General features: G+C 39.7%; 1 protein-coding gene across 1 annotated transcript in view; it reads left to right on the plus strand.

Annotated features, from left to right (window-relative positions):
* The window catches only part of LOC135987200 (cysteine-rich venom protein pseudechetoxin-like), a 54,173-nt gene that overhangs the window by 19,162 nt on the left and 9,519 nt on the right, over positions 1-25,492 (plus strand). The gene's annotated exons all lie outside the window — the stretch shown is intronic.

Raw genomic sequence — 25,492 nt, forward strand, 5'->3', positions numbered from 1 at the left:
CACTTGTGAGGAGCAGCCGCCATCTAATGAGTGCCACGGGTCTTTGGTTAGTGCCGTGTACTGCCAGCTACATCGGGAAACAAGGTGAAGATAAAAGATAAGGAATAATAAAGCAGGATGTCATTAATCAGTTTCTTCAAAAGTAACATATCAGTAGATAGCATTTAATAATACATCGCCCCAAGCATCTTGATGTCTGAGCCTGATCTCATCTTCTACATAAAGTATCTCCCTTGAGCCCGAGCTGTCTTTGTTCGCTTTATGAACTGCATTATTGGACCTGTTTTGCCGTGAGCGGGTGGTAGGAGGAGGCTCATCCTACCAGGAAGTCATACACGATACATAGTTTAAGTTTTTGCTCCATTTAAGAATCAACAACAAATAACAAGGCCATTAAGGTTAACTCATCACCTAATGAGGCATAATACTGGCAGCCAGTCCACCCATTACTAGTTAATAAGAAACAAGATTGCACAGGTTAGGCACTGAAGACACCTGTCAAGAGGTATCACACAGCTCCTGGGTCAACCAAAGCAAATGAGCTTGCGTGTTAAAACACCAGGAATATCAATATAGGGAGGTGAGATCCATCTTGAATTACTTTAGCCATCTACAGCCAATTTAGTCATGCTGACAGCCTTTAATGTAGAGACGGGAGAGAACTTTGTAATTTTGTGGAACAATTCATAGGAAACTCAAAACTGTTTCTCAAACAGAGGCATTATGTGAGGACTTGTGAGTACTTAAAAGGATCTACAGAAAAATGAAGGAATAGTTTTAGACTGCTAAAAGCAATTGCTATGAGTCTTCATCTTCGTAATCAGTGAAGTTTTTTGCCATTATATTGGTTTTAACTGGGATAGATTTAGTTTTCTTCATGGTAGCTCCTATGATGCTGGTTTGGATTTGTGACCAAAACAGTGTTGATAACACACTGGTGTTTTTGCTGTTGGTGAGCAGTGCTTACACAGGGTCAAGATCTTCTCTGCTTCTCATGCTGTCCCATCCATGAGTAGGCTGGGGTGCACAAGAAGCTCAAAGGGGACACAGCTGGGACAGCTGACCCCAGCAAACCAAAGGAATATCTCACACCACATGACGTTAAGCTCAGCAATAAAAGTTGTGGGAAAGAAGAAGGAATGGAGGAAGGTCTGGAGTGTCTTCCCACGTAACTGTTACGTGTGATGGAGCCCTGCTTTCCTGGAGATGGCTAAACACCTCCCTGCCAATCAAAAGTAGTGAACTAATTCCATGTTTTGCCTTGTTTGCACCTGCAGCTTTTGCTTTACCTGTTCAACTCTCTTTATTTCAACCCCTGAGTTTTCACATTTTTACCTCTCTGAGTCTCTCCCCAATTCCACTGAGGGGGAGTTAGTGAGTGGCTGTGTGGGGCTTAGCTCCCTACTGGCACTAAACCACAACAGCCATAAAAACTTTGCCATCTCTCATTATGATCCTGGCCATGGGAGGAAGGTAAGAACTATATAATCTTTAAAGGTGTATTCCAACCCAAACCATTCAATGACTCTATGACATGTATTGTATCCAGATGAAGAGCAAATTTTTTTCATGCCACTGCTTCCAGCAGGTGTGTCACATAAGTGCACCATGCAGTTGAACAAGTGTATGAGCTCAATTCTGAGGAAGCAAGAGGTATCTTCCAAAAACAGCAGTTGTGCAGCATGACTGGATATTCCACGTGTATGGAGTAAATATAGTATGTGTAGTATTGTCCATCTTCATGAACAGATGTAGTGTGACTCTACAACTGGACAACACGTCAACCACCACTCTTCACACTAAAAATAGCCCTCAGATCTAGGGCAGGAATGGGTGACATGTGTACACACCAGAGCTATGAAGGTAGTTGTGATTAGCTAGGCGGCTGAAGAAGTAGAGATGCAATTTTGCGTTGCTTCTCACAGAGAAAACAGCACATTTTAATCGTTCCTACAGACCACGCAGAGACACTGTCAAGCATGCTCCAGAGGTAACACACTAAGAAGAAGATGAATCAACCGTGAGTAGGTTTTCCTCCTGTTGACTTCGTGTTTCTGCTTCCAATAAACATGAATTATCTCAGATAGCTCTTCCTTATACGCATCTGTTGCTGTCTAACACATTCCCTGTGAATTTTAGAGGATCCACACACACTGTTATTCAGTCACTGATGGCATTCTACAATGGAAAGAGTAAATTCTGTCTCCATTATGTGACCCGGATATAATCTTAACTTTAGATCTTTTCTAGATCTTTCTCCAGACCCTTTCAATCTATTCTTTTTCCCATGTTTATCTATATCGATAAGCTACAGAGAGTAGCATGCAGGCTTGAGCACTGACATGTATTTTTCTGTACCTTTATAATCTTAGTCCTTGACACTATTTTTGCTTAGTCCAACTAGCATTACCCTCCAAATATGCCTTGATATGGCTGAGAGATTAATAAAGCCAAAGCCCCTTCATTACAGTAGTTTGGGAGAGGTCATAGTAGTTCAAGAGACAGAGTCCAGCTGTACTGACCAGAGCCAAACCAGTTGACCTTGAGGCCCAAGAGGTTCTCCTAGACAAATTGTACTGTAGAGATAGCATTTAGATCCTTAGAGCTCCCTCTTACATATCTTTCTGAAACAGTTGGTTTTCTCAACCTTGTCTTCAAAGGGATGTAGAATAGTGGATGACTTGAGCCATATGGTATTTTTTTTAAGGTCTTGGCAGTGACAAGGCAGTCATTTAACTTAGCTACTTACCCAACCTACCTCAGACACCTGCTGTAACCAGGGAAGATGAAGTACAACCCTGAAGTGCCTCCATTACCTCTAAGGGCAGCATAAGGAAAATGGCTCTGAAGAAGAGACCTAGCTCATGGAGCTTGTTAAGACAAATCCCACCCCAGCAGTCCAGATCATACTCTTGCAGGGACAGATCTTCTTCATCATCTGAAAACTCAAGAGACTCTGTGGAAGCTAGTTATAGTGAGCCTAACTTTGATGATAGCAGGCTTGGCTGGGGTAGGGTTGGGAGGCAGGGGGTCTGCAGAGCATAAGGGTTCTGGCTGAAAATCCAGAGACTGAATAGGGGAGATATTGGCAGATGGTTAAACACTGAGAGATTTTCTGCAGTGGGTTCAAAGAAGAAGTTTAAGCAGCACATTAAGATAAGTAGTCATGAAACACTCTAGGGAAGTGACTGGTTCCATTAGATGAACTAGCTAGAGATTCCCCATATTCAAATCCTGAATCTGTCTCCTCCTGAAGCAACGTTACAAATCCATAGGAGACCTCATACTCGGGATGTCCTTTTGATTACATTATGGACTACAGGTTTGGCCCAGAACAGACAGTGGTTGACTCATTAGCTGGAACACAGGGGGTAGCAGGGTGGGGAGACATCATCACAGAATGATGTAGCCAAGGAAGTCATAGTCTAACAAAGTGTATAACTAAAAGCTGCCCAGCTTTTCTTTGTCATTTTCTCTGCTTTTGACGAGACTGACTGATCACAGCCACTGAACATCTGTAGGTCCAGTGAAGACTGGTGATGTTGTAAGCACCTCTTCCAGAGGGAAAAGTTACGACAGAAAAAACATGCCAACGGTGTCCATAGCAAAAACACAACTGAGAGGAAAAGACTGTAAAAAGAAAAAAAAAAAGCGTGCTTACATCTGTAAGCTCAGTCTGGCTCTCCATTGTCGTCTCAACTGAGTTCAGGTTAACATAGATGCTTCCTTGGTGCAGAGATGAGTGTGACAGTCTGATTTCAAGCTGTTCCTTCTCACTGGCTTTACAGGAAGGGAGAAGTATTTACCTGTTTAGGAGTTACTGTCAGAATCTGTAATTTTTAACATGATCCCAGAACATGCAAATCATTTGATGTGTTATACTTCCAATCTCTGCTGACTCTGTTCATATATGTTTTGGTAAAATTACCAGAAGAGTTTATTTCCTCCTTAAACTGCCTTTTCCAATTACTTCAGCAACTAAAGAATGAGTCTGTCTTTAATAAATCCTTAGGAGGTAATTCAGGCTTGACAGAGCCTCTTAAGAATTGTGGTTTAGTCTTGTCTGTATGGGTAGATAAAACAAACTTCTAATTTTCTGTAGCATTTTTCTTCAAAAAGCTTTGGCTAGCTCGTGTGGATGACATAAAAGCTACGCTTTCTCTTCTGTCGTGTAAAACCAAACTACATGGATTTTCTTCATCTAAGGATATTACCTTAACTACCATAAAATCTTTCTTAAAATGGATTAAAAAGATAAAAAGGACTTAAAAAGCTTTGTAATACATGACTCCTGATAGGCAGAGAGTCCAGCTAAATGAAGAGGTCCTTCAGTCTCTACAGATTTGACTGCATATATTTGGGGTTTTATTGTATTTTGATATATATTCTCAAACATCAAAGCTGAAAAATCAACCCAAGCATCATCAACTCTCGAAGTGATTTAATTTTTCTAACAATGTGTATTTCCAAGAACTGAGATAAAATCACTGGGCAGCACAGGGAGTGGAATATTCCATAGAAAATTATGAAATCTGGTACCAACCCTGGATGACACAGGTGGCCTCCTTCCTCCTCAGGAGGAAGACACAGATGACTTCAATCTCAGGTTAAACCGGGTCATATACTTGCCATAGCAGACACTGTGTGTATTAACTGATTATTTATTTTACGTGCATAAGGCTGACACATCTGGCACGCTGAAGCCTTGCTGCGCACGATCGGTTGACAGTGGTGGGTGCCAGATGATGCAAAGTGTTGACAGATGTGAGATGAGGTGAATCCGATCCTGCATTTTTTTGCTTGCCATGTCACAACTAGAATTGTACTGTACACACCACACTATGCAAACCTGCCCAATGTTGTTCAGAAATTTGCCTTCATTAAAGATATAGGAGTGCCCTCTGGTGGAAAAGCGAACATCCGAAGCTGAAATTTCAGTGTCACTAAAAATTACTTTTTTCCTCAGTTGCAGATACATGAAATTTGTGCTGGTAAACCAAAGCAAACTGCAGGTCCCAGATCAGTTCTTAGTTAGGTCACTGTATGTTTTCACCTGGAAATAAGAGTTTACTAAAACATTGTCTGTGGTTAGACAACCTGGAGGTTTTTTTAATTCTAAAAAACAAAACCAGTTGTTTTAGATTTCATCTTCTTTCCTACTTTAAAATAACCTTCAGATACAGCTCGTCTTGGTGTAGTAGAAATTGATGTTTCATCTCCTGAAACTTAAAAAGACTGTCGGCTTAACTGTTACCAAGTCTTAACACATTTTATGTTGAATGTATAATCTTGGTGGGATTGTACCATATGGAGCTATGTTTTAGATGACTAAACTTTCTCAATGGGTATGGGAGAACTGGGCACTGCCAAAGGAGCATCCTTTATTGTCAATATACCACAAAAACTACTCTTGCAGGTAGCAGTGTAAACTCTCCATGTATTGGACTTTGGTGAACATCCTGTGCAAGTACATCTATAATCATAAAGGGAGTCTAGACCTAAATATATAACATACAGACCTCTATGTCAGGATAGAAGAATCTCCCCGATTGGTGATTTTGGAATAGGAGAAACACTGTGTCTGTTTAATGGCTGCAAATTTCTTACACTCAAGGGAGACCCCAGTAAGAACAGAAAACAAACCTCTGCCTACCTCAACACTAGACTAATGGTAGCTTAGCCTTGTGAGAGAGAAATTATTTACATCTAGCGGCATCCTCTTGTGTTAAAATTCTTTATTTAAAGCTAACAGTCACACATGGTTCTCCATGACACTTAGTATTTTAGCCTGAATGTAAAAATCCTGTGCTAAAACTTACATGTATGTTTAAGTACTTGTCTTGATCAGGGCCCAGTTCAGACAACTATTTCCTCTGTCAAAATTGTGTTCAGAAACTAGTTCATATGTGCCAAAGAGTTTTGCACAGTTACGGTCTTTCCTTCAGTCTTAGTCATCATTACCACTGCAAAGTGCTCAAAAGCATCATTTCATAGAGTACAATATCCTTAATAAATATATTGCTAGTGTACACAGAACATGGTCATTCCAGAAAACAAATAACATTCCTGTTTGAATATATTTTAAGCATATGCAACAGGGCTTTATGTATCATAAGAGGCGTAAAATGTATCTTAGGATGTTTGGAAAAATGCAGCATGGAGTAAGTCAAGAACTCAGTTCCAATTTGACAAGTTTATGAAAATACAGTTACTTTTGTAACTGAAAGAGAAGGTAAAGGAAGTTCCACGCAAAAGCACAATGGTTGGTTTCAAAAGTGAGAAGGCTGTAAAACCTGACTCTTGTGTTCAGTAAGGGCTTGGTACCTGCCTTTCTGTAGATGATAGTGACACTTGCAACACTATTTTATAATAGTTCAGTCTTCCCAAGAGTTTGCTTTTGGCCTTTCCTGTAGAAAGACAGCAGGGTTAGGATGATTTTTGACATGATCCACTTCCAATATTTCCATATTCTTATACATTTATCTATTTAAGCTTGGACTCGGGATCTTTCTACAACACTGTAAGACCGGTTGAATGAGCTATGACGAAAGGCAATGTCAGGTCAGCCTTGTCGAGTGAAATTATTGCTTCTGTTTAACTTCAGGGCTCTGAAGACTTCCTTGTGGACTGAAAAGGCTTAAGACCAATTTTCAGTACTAAAAGGGGCCTATAAGAAGGAGGGGGATAGATTTTTAGCAGGGCTTGTTGCAATAGGACAAGGGATGATGGTTTTAAACTAAAGGAGGGGAGATTCAGGCTAGACATGAGGAAGAAATTTTTTACAATGAGGGTGGTGAAACACTGTCCCAGGTTGCCCAGAGAGGTGGTGGATGAACCATCCCTGGAGACATCCCAGGCCAGGCTGGACGGGGCTCTGAGCAACCTGAGCTGGTGTAGATGTCCCTGCTCATGGCAGGGGTTGGACCGGATGAGCTTTGAAGGTCCCTTCAACCCAAACTATTCTATGATGATTCTATGGTTCTGTGACAATTAATAGATTTACTATTACAAATATCAGACAAGAAAGTATAAAAAACAACTGCAGGCAGTACATGTTCAATGCAGATTTAGGTTTACAGAGAATAATATAACAAGAAATTAAAGATAAGAAAATTCAGAAGAAAGAAATGAGTCGAGGTTTTTCATGAGAAACACAACCCAGCTACAAAACAATCACTGTTTGTATAGAATAAGATAACTGTGTATTATCGGCAAACACCAGGTAGTGCTAATGATATCCAGTCAACATCCACACAGGAAAAAAAATAATTAATGATAAAATAATGAAATAAAATACCTTGTGTGAGGACTCTCTTTTCTTTCACTGAGCCTGTCTTCAGGCTGAGATTTCCATTCCCCCACACCCCACAAATTTTTGAAACTTTGTCTCTGAAGGAATAGAATCTTAAAAGTTAATTCTTTCCTCATATGTATTTAAGGTTACATAGATAATGACTGAGAAAGAAAATATCATACAGTTCATTATATTGCAATATATGAATGACTGGATCTGCATTGTTTTTTATTTAAAATATAATACCGTGTTTAAAGTTTGCTTTCGTTATCTTGTTTTTTACTCTGAAAGACCAATTTCTTGGAAAGGGATGGGGGTGCAATTGGCTCCCAGAACCAATTTGTCAGATACTGAATTTAATAGAGGTGAAGTCAATTTAGGCAAACAGTTGTGTGGAGTTCTTTACGTCTGTGGATTCTGCATTTGGAGTTTCAAACTTTTTTCCAAGTCTATTTTTTTTTTTTTTTAATTGTAAGTTACTTTTCATTGTTCAGCAGTGGTTTATAAGCCTTAGAAGAAAAATTAAAAGCATCTTAGTAGGTTGAGAGAGGTTCTCCTCCCCCTCTACTCTGCCCTGGTGAGACCGCATCTGGAATATTGTGTCCAGTTCTGGGCCCCTCAGTTCAGGAAGGACAGGGAACTGCTGGAGAGAGTCCAGCACAGCCACGAAGATGCTGAAGGGAGTGGAGCATCTCCCTTATGAGGAAAGGCTGAGGGAGCTGGGGCTCTTGAGCTTGGAGAAGAGGAGACTGAGGGGTGACCTCATTAATGTTTATAAATATGTAAAGGGTGAGTGTCAGGAGGATGGAGCCAGGCTCTTCTTGGTGACAACCAACGGTAGGACAAGGGGAAATGGGTTCAAACTGGAACACAGGAGGTTCCACTTAAATATGAGAAGAAACTTCTTCATAGTGAGGGTGACAGAGCCTGGAACAGGCTGCCCAGGAAAGTTGTGGAGTCTTCTTCTCTGCAGACATTCAAAACCCACCTGGACGCCTTCCTGTGTAACCTCATCTGGGTGTTCCTGCTCTGGCAGGGGGATTGGACTAGATGATCTTTCGAGGTCCCTTCCAATCCCTGACATTCTGTGATTCTGTGATCTTCTATAAGGAAAAAATACTTTAAAATAAAGTGACCTGTTTCCAGGGACTCCTAGAAATACGGGTATCACCCTGTGAAAAAGTAAAGCAGCACAAGCCAAGACCATTGGTTGAGTTGCACTGACATGAAACTGACCTGCAGTCGTACAGCTGTCCCTAGGGGAAGTGTGTCTGTATTAATACAATATATCTGTGTAGGTATAAAGTCTTTCTGTCTGCATGTCAATGCATGTAGATTTGAAATCGCACCACACCCTGAGCACATTTACTAATCTTATATAAAAATTTGCAGGATTGGGCTTGCAGAGATGTGTGAAAGCCTCTGTCATGACACCCATGCAGTCTTATCCCCAGATTAGCGATCCTAACAGGCACACAGAAAATTGCTGGGTATGTAGAGAGTGTCAATGGCCATCTCACTCTGCCCAGAAAAGGGATCACAGAATCACAGAATCATAGAATAGTTTTGGTTGGAAGAGACCTCCAAACCTCATCTAGTCCAACCCCTGCCATGAGCAGGGACATCTTCACCAGCTCAGGTTGCTCAGAGCCCCGTCCAGCCTGGCCTGGAATGTCTCCAGGGATGGTTCATCCACCACCTCTCTGGGCAACCAGGGACAGTGTTTCACCACCCTCATTGTAAACAATTTCTTCCTCATGTCTAGCCTGAATTTCCCCTCCTTTAGTTTAAAACCATTACCCTTGTCCTATTGTAAGATGCCCTGCTAAAATGTCTGTCCCCATCTTTCTTATAAGCTCTTTTAACTACTGAAAGGCCTCAATAAGGTCTCAACGTTGCCTTGTCTTCGAGATATGGGTGGCTGCTCTCCATTAGAGGGCAACAAGACACCATGTTCATGGGAGAATTACTGTCTGGAACTTCTTATTAGCGTCAATACTCAACAGTGTATTTGGTGGCCTCTGTTTTTTCTGTGGTAAAAGGTCTGACCTGGGTTTCATCCCCCATGTTTGGTCATTCCTGTGGGCTGGAGATGAAGCTGTGTGGGCAAAGTGCTTCTCTGTGCCAGTTGCCCAAAGGTGACATCCCACCTATGCTACAATTAATGGCCAGTGCCAAATCTCCGCCTAGACTGGAAGTGGTCCCCTGAGACACTTTGGAAGATCCACCACATTGAACTGAAGCTTATACCACAGCTGACAGCACTTTGAACAGGGTCCTCCATGGGATGGGTCAGGGAAGGATCTCTGATTTGCTGCCCTCTGGTGCCCTGCAAAGAAGCCTCTCCTTGCAGATGGAGTCTGGGATGGCTCGCTGGGTGTGTCAGGTACACATGATGTGAATACCCTGTGTCATTTTTCCCTTTGATTAGAACAAAGACAAGACAAAATGGACACCTTAAAAAAATATTTGGACTCTACAAGTTCACCAAATTAGCCTCCTCCTCCACTTCACAAGAAACTTCAGCTGGCTTAACTGTCTTTGAGTATCTGACTTGATGCACAGATTTGACAGCTGAGCATCCCCATCCTCAAATAATGAACTGTTCCTGCTGCAAACATGGAGGTGACAACAAGAGGAAACCAGTGTAAAAAGCTTCATTCCCCTGTAAAAATTATCGCCACTGGATGTCACCACCATTGCAGACTTGCAATAGAAAAGCACACATACAAATATATGTGTAAATAGTTTGAGCTTTGAATTTTACACTGAGAATAAGTCTGATCCTGCTCCTCTGCAATCCTGACTGTGAGCTCCCCCTGGGCATGTACCAGGGTTCGGCTGACTGCACTCCTGGTGTCCATGGCCCAAGTACGTACCCTTGAATCCTACCGTTAGGAAAGAGCAGAGGGAAAGTCTGTAGAAAGACAGCAAATTAAAAATAGAGAGGCAGGACGGTTGAGGTAGGGTTGTTAGCAGCTCAGCGGTGCAAGAGGAAAACATCAGCATGGAAATGCATGAAGTCCTAAAAGAAAAACGGAGAAAAAAGCCAGGGAGGCAGGTCAGGAGCTACTTGGGAATCAGTAGGTTTTTGGGCAAGTCATCAGAGCCATAGGTGTCTACAGAGATGGTGGAAATTGATGTCTCAGCAGCACTCCTAGGAGCTGGGGAGGCCAAACAGTCCCCTTGGTGGCTACCCTGCCAGCAAAGATTCTGCACCATCGTGAGCCTATTATCCTCAAAGCTTGTCAGACCGTAGCCACCTTTGCATATGCTAAAAGTCATATAAAGCAATAAATAATTGCTCTATATTTTGTATCTCTTGCTTGAACAGTTTGTGCCTGACTAAAGATGCCAGAGCAAATGTACTCAAGAGAGAGATTGTAACATGAGAGGTAACCGAACGAAGAACTAGGAAGCTGTAGGTATCTACTGAACTTCCCTCCAAACTACATGACCCTCACCCTAGCCCACATATTTGACCAATATTGTTGTCACTATTCATGGTTTTCCATGTGTTTGCTCAGGTCTTTTACATAGAAGTCAGGGACGAAGAAAGAAAACGAAGATTTAGGAAGGAAAATCATGGAAAGGAGTTGTAATTTGCTCTTAAACTCAGACTTTCAGATGACGACATTCTTTTAAAGTAAATATACATTAACTTGTTTATTTGATAAGCTGAACAGAGCTTGTGATTTGTTGCTTAGCGCTAAAAGTATTCTTGGAGCAGATGAAAAATGCCCTGGTTGTACAACAAGAAATATGAAAGAAAAATTACTTTGGCAAGAAAAATTACTTTGGCAAACACAAAGTTTCCTGGTAAACACTCCCTGGTTGTGTAGGAGTGGTACTTCACTGACCCAAAGTGTTTGCTTTCCACAGAGCAAAGGACAAGCAAGACAAAAGTCCAGGAGACTATAATCTGTAGATCTGTCATGTGAGAATGTCACAATGTAAAAGCTTTTTCCTATTTCTCTCCTAAAGCTGCACACATATGGAGATGCCCCAGGCAGTGAAATTTAACCACCTAGTCATGCACAGGGTCAATGCAATAAATCTCCATGCAAATTGTCTTCACTACAATACAAGACAGGATGAATCTATCTGCAAGATTAAAGATAGCAATGAGATGGCAGAGGTGTATTTGAGTCTGATGAAATTCGCCACCGATACTAAAGGAACTAATTGAACAAGTCTTTGAACCATGAACGACCATTTTCATGAAGGCAATCACCTCACAGAAGAAGCAATTTAGAGCTTTGGAAAGATTAATATGGAACTTTTGTCTAAAAAGGGAACAAAAGGATCTTTTCAATCATTATAACTTTGGACCATGTTGAGTTGGTTTGATCCAGGGAAGAATTCTGGATCAAATTATTGAAAAAGCAATGCATGAATCCATAAAGGCTTCATTGAGAACAAAAGACATCTAATATTTCAAATTTCCATCAAGCAAGCCTACAAGATGAAGAGGCCTCACACTAGCTAAGTCCTTATAAGGGAACTTTTACGTTTCGCTTTACGTACACAAGCAGAAATGTGAAGCAAGTTGCTTGCTGCTCTGGTGTGCAAGCTACTGACACAAAAGATAAGAACCTGTTTGTGTTCAACTGGAGCTAGGCAGAAGAATCAACGTTAAAGCAGAATAATTATGTTGAGTGACTGGATATGGTAAAATAAATACAACCAGTAGAACTGGAAAATGACAAGGGTGCTTTGGGTTGCAATGGCACCCACACCTACCATATCAGTAACACCATGTAAGGGCAAGATTGCCTCGGGAGTGTTATCAGAAATATCAGGTTTTGGATACTAGAAGAAAAACAAGGAGCAAAGGGGGAAATGTAATTAAGGAAGGACTCCATATCTGAGAGTTGTTTAAGCAGAGAAGATGCGGTATAAAGGCAGAGAAAAGGTGGACTCAAACTCAGGAAAATGGAAAATAAGGAATAAAGTTAAAGAACAATAGTAAGTGAATCGTCCAGCAGCAAGAGAATGGACACATACAGATATCACTGATGGCAACCTGTGGACCTAAATTCACCAGGACACTTGAGGGTCCCCCATTGGACAACCCACTGTACTTTACATCAGGCCAACATCTGGCAGGGCGGGAGGGGGGATAGTGTTGCGTTGCAGTATTTATAGACTTGTGTCTAGATCTTAACTTAGATTTAAGAGCTAGAAATAACAGTTTCATAGTTGCATATAAACATCTGCATAGCTACATAACAGTCAACTAATATTAGTAGCTTGTTCTCTTGTTACTCGGATTATGGATTATTTGGGTTTTTTTAGATTAGTGACCGAGATTATCGGCCGCTTTGCTTATTACCTCAGAGTGTGCTCATTAATCAATAAACACAATCAGTTTGCCTAAATTATGTCTCAAGTGTCTGATCCAAAGGGACAGCATCATCTCTCAGCTGTAACATGGATAACTGGCAAAATGAGTAAACTGAAAGCAAAAGACAAGATATATTTTGACTTTAATAAGACTTTTGATATTGACTTATATGTCATGACACATAAAGAAAATGTGGCTTAGATTAAATCTCCATGAAGGGAGCACACACTTAGATGAAACTCAGAAAAGTTTCGATTCACATCTCTCTTTCGTAGGAAGAATTGGTATCAGGTAAGGGCTCTGAGGGCTCCCATGCTGTGTGAGGCCATCACTATTTTTTATTATTTACTTGCGCAGTTGAACAAGGAGTTCGATTCTCAAAAATTGTGCTGGCACCAAGCTGGTTGAGGTTCCACATTATGCAGGGTATGAGACTAGAATTCAAAAAAAAGGCCTAATAAATTGGAAATGTTATCTGGGTTAGTAAAAGATAAGACAACAGAATAACAAGGTATATGAATGTGAATTGGAGGGTAGCAAGACAGAACAAAATGTGGCAAAAATTGTGGATGAGACATCAAAAAAGGCAATTTTTTCTCTGACATGTATTAACCACTATCCTATTAATAAGACCTGTAAGTTAATTATTTCATTCATCAGTAAGTCCTAAGTTAATGTGCGGATTTTCCAAATAAATTTATAATATATCATTATGTAAATATTAACGCAGAGATGACTCAGTATATAACAACTGTGCTGCACTTTCTGGAAATTCCTGGCACAGTTTTTTAGAACAGTGACGTGCAATTTCAACTTTTTGTTGGGCTAAGTAATTTACATAAAACTTAAAATATTACATGGCTGCAGGAAGCAAAAAGTGGATTCTTTCTTGCAGACATCTAAAATTTTCAGGGTTTTTTCCAAGTAGAAATTTACAGCTATGATAATCCCAGTAGCATCATTTCTCCATCTAGAGCAGCACTTTACATCAGGCAATGGGAGTTTCAGTGAGAATACATTTGGCCCATACAATATGTCAAGATCTTCCTCGGTTTCTCAAGGTGATTTTGTTCAGGGGAAAAAAAAAAGATAAAAGAAAAGAAAAAAAAAAGCAGGAAGCGTTCTGAGTAACTTGAACTAAGAGATTTATTTTTTCTTTGTTTCTGAGGAGGAAGGAGAAGGAGTAACAAGACCAATATGATTAGGTGGTCAGGCTAAAATGCAACATTCAATATAATAATAATAATAATCAAAGACAGAGTTCTGGGTGGCCCCTACACTGTAGTTCATATTTCAAAATAGAGATGATCAATATTTCTTCTCCATAAAGTAACAACCCTTGAAAAATGACAGGACAAATAAGAAAAAGGTAAAAAAAACAACAAATATCTGTAGCAGAAAGCTACAACCAACTATTTAAGTGTTCACTAAAATGTTTTAAATGGCAGTTTTACAATTTTAATTGCATTTTAAACAACAAGCCTGAAAAGTCCCCATCCTGGGACTTCCATAGCTGCTCTTAAGTGCTCCCAAAAAGCAGTCAAATACATTATCTATATTTTGTACCTAGTACATTTTTTCCCCAAGATTATGAGATGGTTCTTTGTCAAAGTGATTAAATTAATTGTCTGGTAGTTATTTTTCAGATCTGGATACAAACTGTTCCTTTCTCCTACCAGACCTGTACAAATGTTTACATCAATCCTATTCCCAAACCTCTCTCACCACAGATGAATTGAAAACTGTCCAGGGTTGTACTAGAGCAAAGTATTCTCAAAGAGAAATATGAATCTGAAGCATTATTGAAAAAGAGCACAAGGATCTGTTACCAGGCAATACCCATACCTTTTAATTACAGTGTCAAATTGTGACTGTAAAAACTAAATAAAACATGTAAATGTCTATTGAAGAGTCTCTTTAAGAGAGACAAATTTAAAATTAAGGCCCAGACTTTGGAAATGAAGTGTTTGATCCTGTAAAGATGACTAAAATAATTTTAACTTTTCTTCTGCACTTTTCCTGCAGCCCAACCTGGAACCTAGAGGTGGAACTTCATTTGAAATAAATAAATAAATAAAACATTTCTTTCCCGCTTTCTCCAACGCTTCATTCAGTTGGGAGCAAGGTGCTTAATTTGGGTCATTTATGGGAAAATCAGAGACAAAGAAAAGTGCAAGTAGGCCTTGGATCTCCATCTTCTTCGCAGTTAGTAGCTACATGAATGAAATACTTCAGTCATTGTGTAGGAAAACTGGATGGATCCCTGCCCTCTCTGAGCATGCTGAAGAACATATCCCTCCTGAAAGAGTGCCCTAATCCTCATGTCACCAGGGATTTGACACAAGGATTGAACGTATCCTCTTTATCCCCTCTTGGCCCTCTTCCCAATGACTTCTGGAAGTGGTTAAGATGCCCAAACACAAGTGTCTAATGACACATTAGATGACTCAGTACCTATAGTGCCTCTGTATGGGTCTGGCAGATGTTTTGTGAGAGACCCATAACCTTCTGCTCTAGAAGAAAGAGGCCAGGAAAGACCTACATAGCAACCACAGCCACTCTGGGCACCTATATCTGTGCAGGGTTTGCATATTCTAAAGTGACGCTGGAATACATCTATGCTGTTCCTAGAGGAGTGTCTGAACCACAAGGCTACAAACCTGATATCAACAGAGGAGAACAGCCTCCTCAAAATAGTGCACTAACATCTTTTAGGGAGCTCTCTTAAGATCTGCTATGTATTCTCTATTAAAATGGGGGGAATTAAGCCACATTTCATGTAGCCTGCTTGGGTACTTTAGTCCTTTTTCCAGCAGGAGAAAGGAGCAGTGTGTATCTAGTTCTAAAAAATTACTTCCAGACAAAACTTATTGGCTACTGTGACCCAAACTCTCAATAGTTTCACGTAACTAAAACAGTGCTCTTCATATAGCTCTCACTTTCCCAAATGAGAATAGAAAATAAACCCTCTCCTACTTCTAGAGCTGAACATTATGGGCCAGAACCAGTAAAACATTCGTTCATGGTTGTGGACTGACTGGAGTCTTTCTACTCTGAGAAACTGGTTTGTTGCTACATCCTCAGCCAAACTACAGTTCTGCTCTCTCTGAGTGCAAAGTCATCTTGCCCCTTTTTCAGAAATTATTTTCTTGCAATTTTTCACAGAACTAAAAACTGTCAGATTCAAAGCATCCAGTCACATACCAGAGCAGAATTTTCCTTAGGTTACACCACCCAGAGAAGGTATTCCTTTTCCTCAGAAGAGGCTAGTATGTAGTTCATAAGTTTTCTAGGTTGAGGGAGAGCTTGTTATGCCTTGCAAAGATTAAATGTGCATCATGTCAACACCACTGTCTACCCTTTCTCTGTAGGCTCTACTCTCTAAGCATCAGTGAATGTCAGCCTAGCTGACTTTACAATCCAAGCTGACATTAAAAAGTAGCATACTCTCGATATCTCCATCATTGATTCAGAGGCAGGACATGAAAGATCTGCTGCTCCCAACATCAGAGATTTTTTTCCAGCTCTAGGTTGACTCGAGCTGATGTTTCCTCCCTCTCTAGGCCACAATTTTGCTCTTTGTCTGGCAAGAACATTTGACTGCTTGATTTGAGCTGGATGAATAAGAAATGGAACTTGGAAGAGCTTCAACCTGCAATGGATGGCCCTAGGCTGTCACTGCACTGTTCTCATACTGCTGATCATACACTTCTGCACTTAAACTTTGGGTTTTATGAGCTGCTAGCCCTGTTCCTTACCCTACTCATTTCCTTCCTGCACACAGCTGCAGCCTCAGCAAATCCACATCCACAGGTGTTACCACAAAACTGGTCTCTCCTGGTGCTCTGCAGCTGTACTGATACAACGAGGGACAGGATTCCCATCCCCAAAATCCTAAGTGTAAGCAAGATACTAGCCAAGTGTATTAAGCTGTTAAGAGCTGAGGACTGGAAAAGAGAGCTTGTACCTATTTCTTTTGCACCTGCAGGTGGTATATCCAGGAACTTTTTACGGTGACTTATTGCCAGCAGTGGACGTGAGGAGAAAAACGTGTCTGCTGCTTTAGGAGCTGATTGCCAAATTGCATGTTTAGCTGCTGATCGTGTGGCCAATAGATACAATAGAGCAGAATTTAGCTCTAACTAGCTAAGCAGCTCACTGACGTGTTCTCTACAAAGCAGAACTACAGACGGGTGTGAATTCAACAGTCACTGTCCTTCAATGGCCTGTGCTGCCCCATTTCATAGCTGATGTTGCTCAGTGTGTACCTGTATCTTCCTTTTGCATGGTTCTCTTTTTACATCTTATTTCTTTCCCCTTCTCCTCTCCTGCTTATTATGTTTTTTATTAAGGTTCTACCATCTCTCAATATGTACCAGGCAAACTGAATAGACAGGTTGGTCCTTGTTCCATTTTTGATACCAATAGAATACTGAAGAATGTCAGAACAGGGGTCAAAGATGGAAACTTAAATGAGACATGGTCACTAAATGTACCTGAATTTGGAACAGTGGGTGAAACAAAACCATCAGGCCCACATCTCTGAAGACAATTGTTCTGAATAAAATAAATTTATTAGTATAGACATGATTTATGAGACATCAGTCACACAAGGAAAAGAGAAGACTTGGAGTATTTTTTTATTATGCTTCTAAAATAATTTCTGGCTGCTGCAAGTTCAGTCTTGCATCATTTTTTTCTCTCTACAGATTCATTTTGGGATGACTGGTCCAAACTAAACTTGCTCATAGGTAACAGCTACTCACATTTTGTTACCTTCCATTGCTGAAGAGTTGGAGGTGAGATTCAGTTCTCCTGGACTGAAATATCTGTTACGTATGCTAATTGCTCCAAATTACTTTTATTGTTAGTTGACAAAAATAAATGTTTTTAAACCCAAATATGTGTGGTCTGGTTTGGGGTGAGATATTCAAGGCAATGCACATTCCATCTCAGAAGTGACTGTTTTTCTCCAGTGGCTGTAAAGGGAACTAATTTTAGATGAAGGCAGCTACACTATAGATAATACAATTTAGTAAGTTGAAATCTATCCCAGTTATTTAAAAGACTATGGTGGGTACATTGAATCACAACAACATTATTGCAAGCCATGAAATAAAAGGGATAGGCATACATATTTAAAAACCAGGGATGCCTTGAGTGCTACCGATCTCACGTGCTTTTCATTTTGAGATTCTCCTGAATCTACAAAGTTAGCTTTTCTAAAAAACTACTCCGGATTCCTCTCCTTGGTGGAGCTAGGTTAACAAAGACAACAGAACTTGAGACACAATAAACCTGCTGAAATGTAGATGTCTTAACATGAGACAAGTCTCCCCCAAGACACCCCTCATTGTCTCATCTAAGCATTTAATACAGTTGAGTGTCCAGAATCTGCTGAGATGACTCAAAGTGTCCTGTCAGTCCTCCAGCTACAGTTGGGAAGGGTGTGGGTCTTCAGTATGTCCTTTGTAACATCTTTAGCACTGCAGCATTGTCTTGAACATCTTGTTTTACATGAAATGGTGCCAAGTGCTTCCATACAGGCTGCCGCATTTAGACTTAGCTCTCCACTAACCTAATCTCTTTCTCTGTGTTGGGATTACTAGCTCAGATGCAGAAACCTTCATTTTAGATACTCTCTTTTAGTTATACAAAACTGTATCTCATTACTTCTTTCGAAAGAGTCTATACATTGATTTATGGAGAAATGTATGTATTTGCTTTTCCCCGCCTTGACCATAGAAAAGCACTAATGTAAGCACGTGTGCGTAGATATTGTTTATACTAGTGTGAATAACTGGATACTTTCCAATATCAGAAACCCGTAAAAGACGTGTATCGGTTTCAGACAGGAAACATTTTTTTCCGTACCAATTATTTTTCTGCAGTTCATTAAAGAACAGAGTGTTCCAGCTTCTCCTTCCTGGACTGTGTGTACATTTTCTATCAGATCAAGTCTCTCTAAAAGGGAATGACATTACAAGATGCAGAAGCCAGAAATCTACACCTCCCTTTACAGTACTTTTTCCAGAGTCTTTTTCATACAATAAAATACTCCCTCTTGCCTCTTTTTTCCATCTAGCCCTCTGATTCCTGCATGTCAGGCTGTGGAATGGTTCAGCTTCAGCGAGGTATGTGGAGAGCCCTCTCAGTCAAAATATGCCATGAATGGGTATGTAATATGCCCTCTGGTTATGTAGGTTAGATCCATCTTTTATCAAGTAGTTCCCATTTCAGAGTGCCACAACCTCTGTGCTATCCCAAAAAAAGTTGAGAAGCTGCTCCACAAACAAGGTTGGCTGTGGGCAAATGCAGTTAGTTCAGTAATTATTATGAGTCTAACTGCAATTAATCAGCAATATCATTTCCAAACAATTCTTCATGCTGGGATACTGTGATTTTAAACTGAGATTATCTTTATACTTCTTTCACTGCTCCAAGTGTTTCTCTTTTTCTTACTGCAACCAGTCCAACATAATGGTCTGTGCAGCACTCACGGACTTGCAAATCAGATTTTCCCTTTTTCTTCTACATTTTTACACGCTTTTCAGTCTCAGCAAGTTCAGGATATTTTTTACCAGCTGGTCCCTGATACAAGAAGACCAACCTTCTTTCTGTGCCATCTACAATGAGTATTTGGTACACTCCTACTTCAAGTGTATGGGAAGGTTATAATGCTTACATATGGAAAGAATTTAGGGCTGACATTTTTTTAAAGAATCCATCCTACATTGTCGTCACTATAGTTAGTTTAGAGAAACACCTTTTCCCAGCAAATACATGTAGCAAATAAGAAAGGCATGCATGAAAAACTTCAATTGTTTGTATAGCCTGTTTTAGTCAGAGGTAGCTATGGCTGAAGTCATTAACCAATGTAAACTGAAGCTGAGCTTTTAAAACCATTTTTATCCATGAGTTAGAAACAAATGTCTCCAGATCGCCATTATATTTGACATATTTATTATAATTTGGAGTCTGTATTGCTTTGTGTCTTTCACTATTAGTTGAAAGTAAAGGGATGTATTTTCCATTTCCTTTTTTTTTTTTCAAAAATAGTTCATTCAGTAAATCATCTACATCCAAAGTGAATCTGGATTCTGAGAAATATTGTTGTTGTTTCCTTACTTTATTTCCTGTTGGCCAGATTTATTTCAAATAACAGGTTTGTTCTAAAACATCAATTGGGCATAGCTATGTTTTATTTGGTTAGACAAGACTCTCACAAAGGAAGATGTATCTGAAAAAAAGTGTTGTTCCACATGAGGTTTCCATGCAGAAGTCTTCTGTGTCCACTTTCTTTGTATCCTCCCGTATTGTTGTTAACATTCACTTAAAACAGACATTAGTTTGTTTGTTTTCTGGGAGATATATGACTGAAGGGATGTAGTTTATGTGTCTCATTGTCCTGTATCTGATAGTTTCTCTAATCCTAATCTAACACTTTAAATACATTAAAGATATTGTTTCCTAAAGATGAATTGAAAAGCAGTGTTCAAGATATTTATAAGAAAGAGAGATGAAAAAGTCTAGCTCAAATGCAAGTACTTTCATGATTGAGTTGTCCCAGGAGCTGGAATGAATTTTACCCCAGATTTCTTTTCTGAAAGCAGACCCTTGATATCCCACAGTATAGATTTAGAAAGTGTTTCTAATTAGTTACTAGATCTAAACTGTAGCTGAAGTGCCAATCTGTATACAGTTAAAAATGAGCAAGGCTACATTTATACATTGCTCAATTTTGCCACACTTCAATAGAAAAGATTGAAAAGACAATGAATACATGCATATATTGAGCTTTGATATGAAAATTGTATGATTTTAGTAATTAAATAATGTTCTAATCCATTTTAGACTTCATGCAAATGACTTCCTCAAAAAACTTTCTTTAGCAAATTTCATACAATAGATTTTCAAAACGGTTTTCAAATGGTAAGACTAGAAAAGAATGAAGTTTATCACCCAAGGAAACCATGAATTCTCCTTGCTGAAAACTTTTAAGAATCACATAGAAAAACTTGCGTCAGTCCCAGCCTATTTATAACAGACCCTGTTCTAGGGGCAGAAAGGAGGGAATAGGCCTATCAGATTTTCTGGTTGACAATTTCTTAAATTATTCCATTATTCCACACTTGTCAGTATGCTTAGCTCCTACTTCAAATACTCTTAATTCAGCCCATTTGTCTGAGGTCCCTGACTTCCAATGGGAAGAACCACCTTCTGGTTACATCTGCCTTGTCCACTGACAGCTGAGAGTCTGGGCAATGAGTCTCAAGTAGATGCTTCGCTTCTTGTCAGCCAACCCAAGGGAATAGAATCTCACTTCAAATCTGGTGGTCAAGTGTTTATTCAATAAAACTAGCAAATTAACACATGCTCAGTGGGATTTCTTAATGTGGTGATTATAAGAAGTGATAGATTAGCCAAATAAGGTAGAATAATATTTGTCCATTTAAAAAAAGAAATGGTATTTATTAACAATTTTTTTAAGTAACATTATGCTGGGTTTATTATAAGTTTCTGAATTCAGTTGTGAAGCCATAATTCTTTTTAAAAAATATTATTTTAATTAAGGACCAGACTAGTACTTTAGAAAATATGTTCTGTCAAATAAATCAAAATTGTATGGGAAATTAAAGGATTTAACCTGGCTAGTCCTTGAGGGTAGTGGGAGTAACTAAAATGATTATGCTGACAATTTTAAGTCTTATTTTATTGATTTCCAAGATGACCTCTATTCTTGGGGGAAGAAAAAAAACCCACAAAAACAAACCAAACAAACAAACAAACATGCCACTGCTTTCTATGTTTTCCTCTCTTGTGCTCTGCTTCTAGGGTGCTGATCTCTCTAAGGAAGAATGTGAGAGTAATGAACTCCTGTTTACAAGTCCCGAGAAGTTAAAAATTTCTCTTTTCACTTCAAGTCAAGAGATCAGGAAACTCCTTCCTATTTTGTAGGCTATATACAAACATATTTACCTATTAAATCTGTTTATGAGAGGATTTGTCTATGGCAGAAGTGGGTAGTTCATAGAATGTCCTGAGTTGGAAGGGACCCACAAGGATCATCGAGTCCAACTCCCGTCCCTACACAGGACAACCCCAAAATTCACACCATATGTCTGCTCTCAGTTGTTGTCAACTCCCGATGGCTGGTCACTATGCTCCTCATCTTCAAGGCTCTCGTCTCTTTTGTGAAACTTCTTGAACCACCACCGCACTGTACGTTCATTAGCAGTTCCTGGGCCAAATGTGTTGTTAATGTTTCGGGTTGTCTTCACTGCTTTACGACCCATTTTGAACTCGAATAAGAAAATCGCTTGACTTTACTTTTTGTCTAACATTATTTCCATAGTCTAAAATAAATATAAAATAAAGAGCAAGTAATAAGTCAGTAACAAAAAAAACCACACAAAGTGAGAAAAGTGCATTAAAATTATGTATAACACAACCATGTTTATTTAAGAATGTATTCCAATATCAAATGGCAAATTTCAACAATGCAAAAACCGCAATTACTTTTGCACCAACCTAACACAAAGCTCAGTAGCAGCCACTAGAAGGACAGGACCAAAATAATCTCAGGATTGAGAAGAAGTCCCATTCCAAATCTAGCTTGTAGGTGATGGTTTGTGTCTTTCCCAGCTGCTACTCATCTATCAGCACTGCAGATCTGATTAAGCCGTGTTCATCAGAGCCTTAAACTCAGCCAGACAAGTCAATGCAGCCCAGTGAACGAGGAGCAGCCTCATTGCCAACCTGCAGGTCTGCGTCCAACAGTGGAACTGAAAAAACACCTGTAGGCAACAGCGCCTGAAATGTCTCCTTTGTAAAGTGAAAGCAAATTTCAACCCTTAAAGACTGCAGCTGTGCCACAGTGGGCAACAATCTGATTGGTACATCTGCTTGGACTGAAAGACTGTGGAGAAAAGCCATGATGAGGAGCTTTGCTCTCCAGAGACTGAGGACAGACATTGTGTTTCTCTGAGGAGTTTGGATTTGCTCTATCTGCTGGCTCAACACATCCCTCCTACATCTCACAGAATCACAGAATCACAGCGTGGTTAGGGTTGGAAGTGACCTCTGGAGATCATCCAGTCCAACCCACCTGCTAGAGCAGGTTCACCAGAGCAGATCACACAGGAATGTGTCCAGGTGGGTTTGAATGTCTCCAGAGAAGGAGACTCCACAGCCTCTCTGGGCAGCCTGGTCCAGGCTCTGGCACTCTCAGAGTAAGGAAGTTTCTCTTCATATTCAGATGGAACCTCCTGTGTTTCAGTTTGTGCCCGTTTCCCCTCATCCTATCATTGGGCACCACTGAAAATAGTCTACTCCCATCCTCTTGAAACCTACCCTTGAGATATTTATAAGCATAAGTTCAAAAACAATGCTGTGGTATTATTATGGTGCTGTAGACAAAATTTATAATTTGGAAGTCACCTATGCCCAGCATCTCAAACCCTTGGTAATCCAACAGCCTTCAAAGAGACTCGTAGCTTCTGTGTTTGTGTGCCTTGCCTTTGCCTGGGCTAGCTTTTTCTTTTCTGTGTGTCATTTACCCCCATCTGACAGTAACTATTCAAATTATTACCCTGTTGGTTATCTCCCTAATGATAATTTTAACCTGCACCTGGAGTGGAAGGTGAGTTGTGTGCTAGAAATTAATAATGTTCTTTTTTTGCAAGACAAAGTTAGTTAAAAGGATGAGGTCTGCAAGGTGTTTTGTACAGTTAAGAAAAAGACCTATGCAAAGCCTGAAGCACACAGATCAGCATGGATTTTAATTAAAGTCACTAGCGAAGTTGTTAACTGCAGTGTAACTGAAGAATTGAAGAAACTGGAATTTTGCCTTCATTGCTTGACCTCAAATCAGATTTTGTAGTTCAGGTATACTTAAGGATTGGAAGAAGAATTTCCACAGTCAAATCTCAAGAAGATTTTTTTTTTTAAGCACTTTACATAGATTTCTCTTTAAAGAAATACATGCTTTTGCAGAAGCCCATGGGATTTTTTTTTTTAATTTAAATTACTCCACCCCTTCAGGGAATCCACATGAGGAAAAGGGAATTGATATGCTAAATTGCTCTTGTACTGTGGCTCCGGACGTCAGTCTTATTAATCTTTGTTTTCTTCCCAATTATTTTACCCATAGTCCATGAATTGTAGCATATCTGACAGACATTCTTTATAGAACAAATGAATTTCACTGTTTAAACAGGTGTGGCACGCTTTAAATAAATGCTTGCAGTAGTATTATTTCATTTTAACAATACAAATAAAGCTCAGGTGACTGTAGCAAATTAACAAAAATTACTGAGTACAGTGGATTGGGTAAAATGATGGAACTATGTCCCAGGATATTGAGTATCTGGAGGTGCTAAACTGTCTCCCCTCATAGCTAAGAGAGGTGCAGTCCTAATAACTATGGTAGACACTATGGTGATAACCCCGGTCTCATCAAAGTTGTCACAAGTACTTCAGATTAAAAAAAAAAGCATTCTTACCCTTATCTCAGGACATGGAAGGATGTGGAAGACCTTATCACACGCGACTTCCCGTAGTGCTGCCCGCTATACAAATAAAGAAAAAAAAGCAGCTATGTTAGAAAGGAATTATAATACAATATTAAAATGCTGGCAACAGCTTATAGCTACAGAAATACAGCAGAAAATGGGAAAAAAATGAAACAATTTTAAGTTGTATGGACAGTAACTTCAACTCAGCATAATGAAAATGGTGCTCAGTGTGAAAAGCATCACAACGAAGGCAGCAATGAAGAAGGCAACTGCAAGGAAAGAATGAGGAGACGTGCAAATACTTTCTGACTTTTGAAAGACAACAGGTAGCATGGAAGGAAGAAGACAGGTTGTGTTTAAGTAGAGCAGTTGAGCATTGAGGACCTGTGGAAGCTGACTTTGCGATATTACCTTATAAATCATATTACCATATAAATAAATTCCGCAAAAAGGAAAGGTGAGCTGAGTGATGCTGCACTGGAGTAAAAAAGCAAACATGTGCCACAGATCACTTCAGACTGAGAGGGGAAGATGTACATGCCTGTAACCATTCTGCAAGGAGGTTACTCTTCAGTGACACATGGGGTGAATCGTATGTATAATAATGCCTAATGACATAGCCTCTTGGCTTCAGTGAGTTAATACAATATAAATTTTATTTAGCAAATGCAAGTTCAGGAACCACTTGGAAGAAGACACCGCTGTATTGCCCATTGTGCAGGTCATTCTGTGCATGGCTATGAAGTGAGTTGTTGACTTATGTCTCTGCCTCAAAATGTTTATTTCACTCTTTTACCAGAGCCAGAGAAGACAATAGCAAAGCAACCATCTCTAAACCTGATCTTTCCTTTTGTTAACACAACATCAACACTGCAGTGTGCTGATCAGACTACAAGTATTTTGGCAAAGTCTAAGTCCTGCTAAAGGACAGGCTTTTTAGTGTCTCTCCTTGCCCTGGAGATAAGCAAAAAATGCCAGAACAATGTAGATGGATTGGTTCATTTCCAGTCACCTGTTCCTTAAGAAAAGTCCTTTCTTCTAAAATGTGCAGCCCCAAGGCTGATGTCATTTATGAGCAATAAATATTGACAAAGATATAGAGGAGAACACACATATATATGCAAGCCTAGAGTGAGGAGAGCCTCTCATTCCTACCACTGTTCCTAAGATACAGAAGGATTCTGGCTGGACAAAGGTAATGTATGCAGAATTTTATTTCAGTATTAGAGATTTCATCCATAGGATCACTTGATCAGTATTGGTTGGGCACTGTGCTACAAAGGCTAATGTAGTTAATATCTAAGTTGCATCAAGTGTGATAATTAACAGAAAATG

The sequence above is a fragment of the Caloenas nicobarica genome, chromosome 3, assembly GCF_036013445.1.
Source record: "Caloenas nicobarica isolate bCalNic1 chromosome 3, bCalNic1.hap1, whole genome shotgun sequence".
Classification (NCBI taxonomy): Eukaryota; Metazoa; Chordata; class Aves; order Columbiformes; family Columbidae; genus Caloenas; species Caloenas nicobarica.